Source organism: Octopus sinensis, linkage group LG7 (assembly GCF_006345805.1).
Source record: "Octopus sinensis linkage group LG7, ASM634580v1, whole genome shotgun sequence".
Lineage (NCBI taxonomy): Eukaryota > Metazoa > Mollusca > Cephalopoda > Octopoda > Octopodidae > Octopus > Octopus sinensis.
Window position 1 is genome coordinate 92,246,702 of NC_043003.1, and position 9,428 is coordinate 92,256,129.

The following is a 9,428-nucleotide window of genomic DNA, read 5'->3' on the forward strand; positions in this document are numbered from 1 at the left end:
TTTGATCGAAAACCTACGCCACCTTTTTTTTATCCCCCAAAAGAAAAGCTCTACCTTGTAATTTGTCCCATCTGTGTGCAGCCCTGTGTGGCCAATAAAGAAACTTATCTATCTATCTATCTATCTATCTATCTATCTATCTATCTATCTATCTATCTATCTATCTATCTATCTATCTATCTATCTATCTATCTATCTATCTATCTATCTACCTATGACAGCATATAAGTATATAAAAAAAACGGTAAAATCAGGTAAAAACATTTAAGAAATTGTAGAACTAACTTCCTCGGTCACGAGAGACTATCATTATGTATGTATGTATGTATGTATGTATGTATGTATGTATGTATGTATGTATGTATGTATGTGTATATGTATGTATTATGTATGTATGCATTATGTGTATATGTATGTTCGTGTATGTATGTATATATTATATATGCATTATGTATGTTTGTATGTATGTATGTATGTAAGTATGTATGTATGTACGTGTGTATGTGTATGTATGTATGTGTGTGTGTCTGTCTGTATGTATATGTATGTGTATATGTGTGTGTGTATGTATGTATTAAGCATGTTCTCTTATTCCTTTACATGTTTCAGTCATTTGACTGCGGTCATACTGGAGCACCGCTTTGAAGGATTTATTTTTTAAGCTTAACACTTACTCTATCAATCCTTTTTGCTGAACCGCTAAGTTATGGGGACGTAAACACACCAATACCGATTGTCAAGCAGTTGTGATGGAGGGGTGGGGGTCAAACAGACACAAAGACACACACACATAGATATATCATTCAACTACCGTAGTAGTTAAATAATATTCTTAAGGCCGCAATTTACTCACATGCAGCATCTTTCAGAGCTTGTCGCTAATTCAGTTCTTAACCAAATGGAAAACCATTAACATTTTTGAAGAGCGCGTGTCCCTAGCTACATTTTGGTTTTAGTCCAGTAGAGAAAAGTTTGCATCAAAATTTGTAGCGAGGTTATAGGAGAGTAAGTAACGCCACCAATCAAGTTTAGATCTAAATACCTTTTTTTTTTCATTTTAAAAGCAAAATATATTTATCTTAGTTTCAATGCTAGGAGAAAGCGTGAAGTATTTCATAGTTTTGATCCCATGCAACAAAAAATTTGTATCCCAAAAGTTGTGAGGTAAGATATCATGAAAAAATTATAAAACAAAAAATTGGATCTAAGTAAAATTAACTGTTTTTATTTTAAAAACAAACTATATTTTGATTAAGCTTAAATGATTTTAATTTAATTTGAGTTCAATTCGAGGAATTTCATGGTATGAATCTCATACAATGAAGTTTTAAAAGAAAAAAGTTATGAGTGTTTGTTTCTTAAATTTGAGGGTGATAACATAGCTCTATACTTTTTTATGAATATAGTTTTGATATATGTCACCGGCATTATAAAGGTAAAGAAAAAATTATCGACGACACCGCTAATTGACACATTTGACACATTATCAATTATCACAATAGCATAGCCTGTAAAAAAAACATGGATTACATGGAAAAATGCGAGCAAGAGAAATAATATTCTTTGGATTATAAATCTGGAAAAGTACAGGACAAGAAAACTTTTACTAAAATATTGCAGCTAAAGATAAAATATTTTAATTGAGTTATCTTTTATTTTTAATAGAAATAAGTTATAAGAAATAGAAGTAATAACTTGTAATAAAACTTTTAGTTTTAATAAAAGCTAATATTTTCTAAATCTAAATATGTAATAATTTATCCTGTAATATTTACCGATGTAATAATTTGTCTTGTACTTTTCTAAATTTATAATCTTCAGAATATTATTTCTCTTGCTCGTATTTTTCCATGTAATTCATATATATATATATATATATATATTATATATATATATATATATATATATACGACGGGCCTCTTTCAATTTTCGTCTATCAAACCCACTCACAAGATTTTGGACAGGCCGAGGATATATTACAAGACACTTGACCAAGTTCACGCGATCCCACTAAAACCGGAAACATGTGGCTAGGAAACAAGCTCATTACGACACAGCCACGCCTGCACCTATATATATATATATATATAATATAACACACGCAAACACGCGCTCACACACACACACAATTACACACTCACACATACGTATTACTAATTTTAGTCTTATCACTGATTACACAAGAAAAAAAACCCGACGTTCCCACCATCGCTTACAATAACATTACTACCGCTACCACTTTATTGTACCAAACTAGTTTGTTTTAGTATTCCTATATAAAGGAGGAAAAATTTAGGATGTTAGCTCATTGCATCATGTTCTTCTTTCACTGACGCTTGGTAAGTAAGATCATTTTTACTTTTTTGACATATTGTTATCGGTAGGCGCAGGAGTGGCTGTGTGGTAAGTAGCTTGCTAACCCACCACATGGTTCCGGGTTCAGTCCCACTGCGTGGCACCTTGGGCAAGTGTCTTCTGCTATAGCCCCGGGCCGACCAATGCCTTGTGAGTGGATTTGGTAGACGGAAACTGAAAGAAGCCTGTCGTATATATATATATATATATATATATATATATATATATATATGTATGTGTGTGTTTGTGCGTTTGTGTTTGTCCCCCTAGCATTGCTTGACAACCAATGCTGGTGTGTTTACGTCCCCGTCACTTAGCGGTTCGGCAAAAGAGACCGATAGAATAGACTTACAAAGAATAAGTCTCGGGGTCGATTTGCTCGACTAAAGGCGGTGCTCCAGCATGGCCGCAGTCAAATGACTGAAACAAGTAAAAGAGTAAAGAGTCCTTAAGCACAGCAACGCACTTTATCTCTCCTTGATCTCTCTTCACGTATGTATGTATGTGTGTATATTCATATACACGGTGCGATGGGTAAATTATTGCCATTTTATATTTCTAATTTCGCACATGCGCAATGTTTGTTTTTGTTTTTGTCAGTATAGTAGGGTCAGTTGGGCATCGTCTGTGAGAAAAACAGCTCTATGATGCATTTCAATCCGCTAGAAATTTGGAAACTATATACTGTATTGCTTGGCGTTTCGGAAGCTCCAATACGAACATTTCAGAGTGTTTGGGCTTCAATCTGAGGACATGTACCGAGAGTGATAAAAATCAATCATCCAGCCAACATCATGGTGTTGAATAAATTTACTCTTTAGTATTTCAAAATATTCTTATGTAATTTTAGTAAATATATCTGTTAAAATGAGATATCAGTGCTATTTCTATTTTTGCGTAATTTAGACGACAGTTTAATCACCGCACCCTGTATATATATGTATATATATATATATATATATATATATATATATATATATATATATATATATATATATATATGCATGTAATATATAATATATATGTATGTATGTATTATGTATGTATATTTGTCTGTATGCGAATATAAATATATATATGTGCTTATATGTATCTTTATATACATATGCATTGAGTGAACTCTCCACACACACACGCACACGCAGACACGCACATATTCTTTTATTCTTTTCTTTTACTTGTTTCAATCATTTGACTGCAGCCATGCTGGAGCACCGCCTTGAAGGATCTTAGTCAAACAAGTCAACCGCTTGATTTTTTAAAGTCTAGTAATTTTTCTATCGGTCTCTTATGCCAAACCGCTAAGTTGAGGATAACACATCAACACCGGCTACCAAGCGGTGATGGTGTGGAGACAAAGACACAAAGACACACACATATAGATATAGACATATATATATATATATATATATATATATATATTATTGGCTAAACTGGCAAAATGACCATTCCGAATATAACTATATATATATATATATATATATCTATATATATATATAAATGCGACAGGCTTCTTTCAGTTTCTGTCTACCAAATCCACTCAAGGCTTTGGTTGGCCCGAGGCACTTGCCCAAAGTACCACCCAGTGACCCAAGACCATGCGGTAGGAAAGCAATGTTCTAACCACACAGATAAAGAGTAAAGTTCCTTCCTGAGTCATGTAGACTCATAAAGCCGGTTTCCTGGTTCCATGGTGCATATATTCTCCAATACCGGTCCGTTGCAAGATTACTCATCTTTGCCAGTTGATCAAACTGAAGCACACCTCCACCTATACATACATACATACATACATTCATACGCATCTATATCTGTATATCTATATATAAAATGAAAAGAAGATGGAGATTTACGATTGGCATATTTTAATTTATAAACATCATATTATATTTTTATTATAATATAATGTAATATAAATATAAATATTATAATCCTACAATTGTTTCGACTCAGATCCAATAATAAATTTATAAAAAATCAATGTATTTGGGTAAGAATCTCTTCGGGGAAATATTTGACAAAAATTACGTATGAGGAGTTTTAGATCCTAGAACATGTTTATGTTTGTAAGCGTGAGCGTCAATAGTTAAAAAAAATATATATATGATAAAAATATATAATAAAAACAAAAAAATAAAAATAAATAAATAAAAATTAATATACCAGACATAAAATACGTTTGTGTATTTTTAAGAATATTAATCTAAATATATTTTTGCGCATTAGTTTTTAAAAAACAAATAATATGCTAAGGATTTATGGTGAAATAGGAAATAACTCCTTTTATTCTTCTATACTATTAGGAAAAATACATGTTATTCAGACAATTTATTCAGAAAAATTCTTTATTCTCACTAGTATTATAAAACAAAAACAATATGCGATTAGTCATGGCTAAATACCAAAAGAATTTATTTAAAGTACTTTATCCTCACTAGGCCAATACTAAATAATACTATAAATTACACAGTATTCATTATATACATACATACATTTATATATATATGTGTGTGTGTGTGGGTGGGTGTGTATGTATGTATGTATGTATGTATATATATGTATATATATATATATATATATATATATATATATATAATATATATAATATATATATATATATATATATATATATATAAATACGTGGGTATGTTCGTATGTTGAAACTAGAACCATTATATACCTACAGATGTATACACGCACACAAACACACCCACAGGGCGCGGGTGTTCGCACAAAGACAATCCTACATACATTCCTGCTTACGAGAACTACTAGAAATTTTAGAAGTTAATGTATAATGCAATTATAATCAATACCATAACATGACGGGAACTCATTTTCTCGACTCCAGAATAAATGAATACGTGTCCGCGGCGAACTTCTTTTTAAAAAGTTAAAGGGACATAAATAGAACGTACGGGAAATTGTTTCCCCTTGGATAAACGCTGTATCAAATGAACATCTAAGTATTTCTTGCATAACAAAATTTAATCGCTCGCATAGCGATGTACGAGGAACTACATTTCAATATCAATTAACGAGGAAACATCTGTCATATATTTTGTTCTAGAATTGACATTATTATTCTCGTATTTATAATGATTTGGAAAAATATATCGTACTCACGTGAATTATATCAGTTGGAGATATCGAGCACGACTGATTAGCAATTATTTCGATTACTATTTACCTTTGGTCATTAGTAATTATAAACCTAGTTACGACAGAGTTGCTACAGAATCCATAAGTCAATATTAATACTGATTAGAAAAAAAACTGGCCAATTTCTAGAATTGTTTTTACTATTTTTCTTGAGTCATAAATTCAAAAGCATAATTTTAGTATGTATGTATGTATATGTAGTATGTATGTATGTATGTATGTATGTATGTATGTATGTATTTATGTATGTCAGGTCACTTTCGAGAGCTACTGGTAACATGTAACCCAGTACAACCTGTTGCATGGTCGGGTCGTTGGCGACTAAACCGGCAACCTCACCAAGCTTGCTTGGTGAGGAGGGTGTTTATTGGACACCCTGCGGGATGAAAAACAAAACCCGTCAAAGGGCGGAGGAACTCTTGAGAGTCAACGGCCATTCAATAAATGTCTTAAGGCTGGATCATGCGCGGGGACATAGAAATAATCGGACTGAATACCCGATCGCGCGATTAAACCATTGGGAGTGAAGGACTCCTAGCCTTTGTTAGGGCATCCTTCTAGGAGAAGGTAACTCAGGTAACTGGGATGACTCCGACATAAGACCTGCGGCTCAGTGGTTACCAATGATGTTGACTTGTTCTTCTTTTCAGATTATGTCCGCTGTTGCTTAGTGAGTGGGATTGACTCAGTGCACGGCCTTTACTCACTTTTAAAAAAATCTTCTTGCACAGGCATTGCACAATAACAACATTGATTAAGCTTCGTGCAATGGCCATACTCGATAACGAGGGGGCAGCCACCATGTATGTATGTATGTATGTATGTATGTATGTATGTATGTATGTATGTATGTATGTATGTATGTATGTATGTATGCATATATGTATGCATGTATGTATGTATGTATGTATGTATGTATGTATGTATGTATGTATGTATGCATGCATGTATGTATGTATACATTTAGTTGGACAGAATATCTTACGATTCCGTACTGTTACTGTTTATCTCTTGCTCAGAGATTTAATATAAATTTTCTCTCTTTTTACTAGATCAGCGGGAGTGTGTCACCCAACATCGCTTGACAACCGATGCTGGTGTGTTTAAGTCCCTGTAACTTAGCGGTTCGGCAAAAGGGACCGATAGAATAAGTACTAGGCTTACAAAGAATAAAGGTCCTGGGGTCGATTTCTTCGACTAAAGGCGGTCCTCCGGCATATTATATATATATATATATATATATATATATATATATATATATATATATATATATATATATGAAAGCACCAATTCAATTCAAAGATCAAATTTTGAAGTGGTTGCATGTTGAAGAACAACTAGAGGAAAAGACTGAAAAGAATAGTTATTTCTTAATTCGGATTAATGAGTTCAACATTGTAGGCAATTACAGTACGCTTCTCTTAGTGTACATTATTTTAATGACTCTAAATTGTAACATATAGAATATTTGTAAAATGCTTTGAAACTAAATAATACTACTGTGACATTTACTTTTCTTGCTTTAAGTTTTTGGCTTGATGAAAATAAAGGAAGTTCCATGAATTTTTTTTTATCAATTTCACCTAATGGTTTGAAGGCATACAGGTCTTGTAGCATATCTGAAAACTGTTTGTTCCGAAGTGATAGCAATGTACTGCATTGTTTTTTAGAAAAAAAAATGTTGCATTATTTTACTTTTTGTTCATGATGATGATGATGATGATGATGATAGGAACGATAATGATGAAAGTGAAATGATAGAAACGATAATGGTGATGAAAATATTGATGGTAACAATAACTATAATGATGGTGGCAGATGATGATGATGATGATGATGATGATGATGATGAATGAAAATGATGATGATTATGATGTAAAGAAAATCAGAAAGATGATATTAATCTAAATATATGGTGATGAAACTGATGACGTTGATATGAGCAATAAAGATAATGAGAAGAATGATAAAAACGATAATGATGATGATGATGATGATGATGATGATGATGATGATGATGATGATGATGATGATGATGATAATGACGGTAATGATGACGTTTTTATCTTTTTATTTTTATCTTTTAATAGGTTTCAAAAAATTGTTAGAAAAACGAAAACGAAAGACAGGAGGATATTAATCTGGTACGTTACCACACATCAAACCAGTCGATACATCCCGATATTGAAACTACACCGAACGGATTAATTGAAAAAATAAATCATTGAATCAATTTAACTGTTTGTTTATGTACAATATACATAAAATGAGAATTACTACAGCCATCACACTGGCACTTTTGCTAGTTGTTATTCACCCAATCAAACTGTCGTTGGCGGCCCATACTCCATGTAAAGCGTGTGAAATAAATGATGAACTCTTATTCCAGAAATCCTGGGTTTGTGGTGAATGTGGTTCCTTATACAAGAACACTGCAATAGAGTACTGTTGCTTTTGCGACCAGGAATACTACGACAAATGTCTCATCGCCTCGGGTATCGATAAGGACAGAGACACTAATCTTAACCCGCACTAACATTTCTGAACGATCTCCTTGTTTTTTTCTGTTGGCGGATTTGCAGAATTGTTAAAGCAAAGATTAAAATAACTCGTTGTATTTACTTCTCTTTACGTTCTGAGTTCACATCCTGCTAAAGTCAACTTTGTTTTCCATCCTTCCCAGAAGCACTAGTAAAAGACTGGGATCAATACATTTTAAAGATACTCATCTCTCCAAATTATTATTATTATTACTACTACTACTACTACTACTACTACTACTACTACTACTACTACTACTACTACTACTAAGGCGGCGAGTTGGCAGAATCTTTAGCATGGCGGGCAAAATGCTTCACGGCATTTCGTCCGTCTTTACGTTCAGAGTTCAAATTCTGCCGAAATCGACTTTGCCTTTCATCCTTCGAAATCGATAAAATAACTATCAGTTGAGCACTGAGGTCAATGGAATTGACTTGCTGGCCTTGTGCCAAAATTATTATTATTGTTGTTGTTGATGTTGTTGTTGTTGTTGTTGTTGATGTCGTTGTTGTAATCGCTATCGTTGTCGTTGATTTCATTTGACAAAATACAAATCTAAGGTCTTGTAGCAAAGGAACACAGTCAAGTCAATTGATTTCAATAAAATTTCATGAAAGTTTTTTTTATAAACCCTGTTATCAATGAAAAAAAAAATGTCAGTTCTGTTAGTAATTTGAACCTTGATTGTAGAAGGGCAAAATTAAAATGTCGTATGATCATTTAGTCCATTGTTCTAATTTTTATGCCAACCCTCCAATCGCTATTATTACTACTGATGTTATCCTCTACCAGCTATTTCGCGCCATTTACTTTTTGGCAATTTGCGGAGTAAAAGTTAGATGGACACTTTTACGAGATATTTCCCTTCGTTAATAAAGTTAAATCTATCTTATGTATGTATATATATATATATATATATATATATATATATATATATAATTGTATGTAAGTGTATACATGCATATATACATATATATACATGCTTACATACACACACGTACATATGCATATACATACATACATACATAATATATATATATATATTATATATATATATATATATATATATATAATTGTATGTAAGTGTATACATGCATATATACATATATATACATGCTTACATACACACACGTACATATGCATATACATACATACATACATAATATATATATATATATATATAAAGTTGAAATTTATAGAAAATGATAGTTAAAATTTATAGAAAAACAAAGCACGAAGACAGGTGTATGAATAACAAACAAGTGCATTAGTTTGACGCTGGGGAAAATGGAAAAGCGTTTTACGTTTCGAGCCATAGCTCTTCAACAGAAAGGAATAAGAGAAAATAGAGATTTCAGCGGTCCAACATG

General features: G+C 32.3%; 1 long non-coding RNA gene across 1 annotated transcript; it reads left to right on the forward strand.

Moving 5' to 3' along the window:
• Positions 1-1,937: 1,937 nt before the first annotated feature.
• On the forward strand, positions 1,938-8,258 carry LOC118764325. Its single transcript, XR_005000139.1, has 2 exons — positions 1,938-2,339; positions 7,608-8,258. It is a non-coding gene; the product is annotated as an uncharacterized LOC118764325 (long non-coding RNA).
• The last annotated feature ends 1,170 nt before the right edge of the window (positions 8,259-9,428 follow it).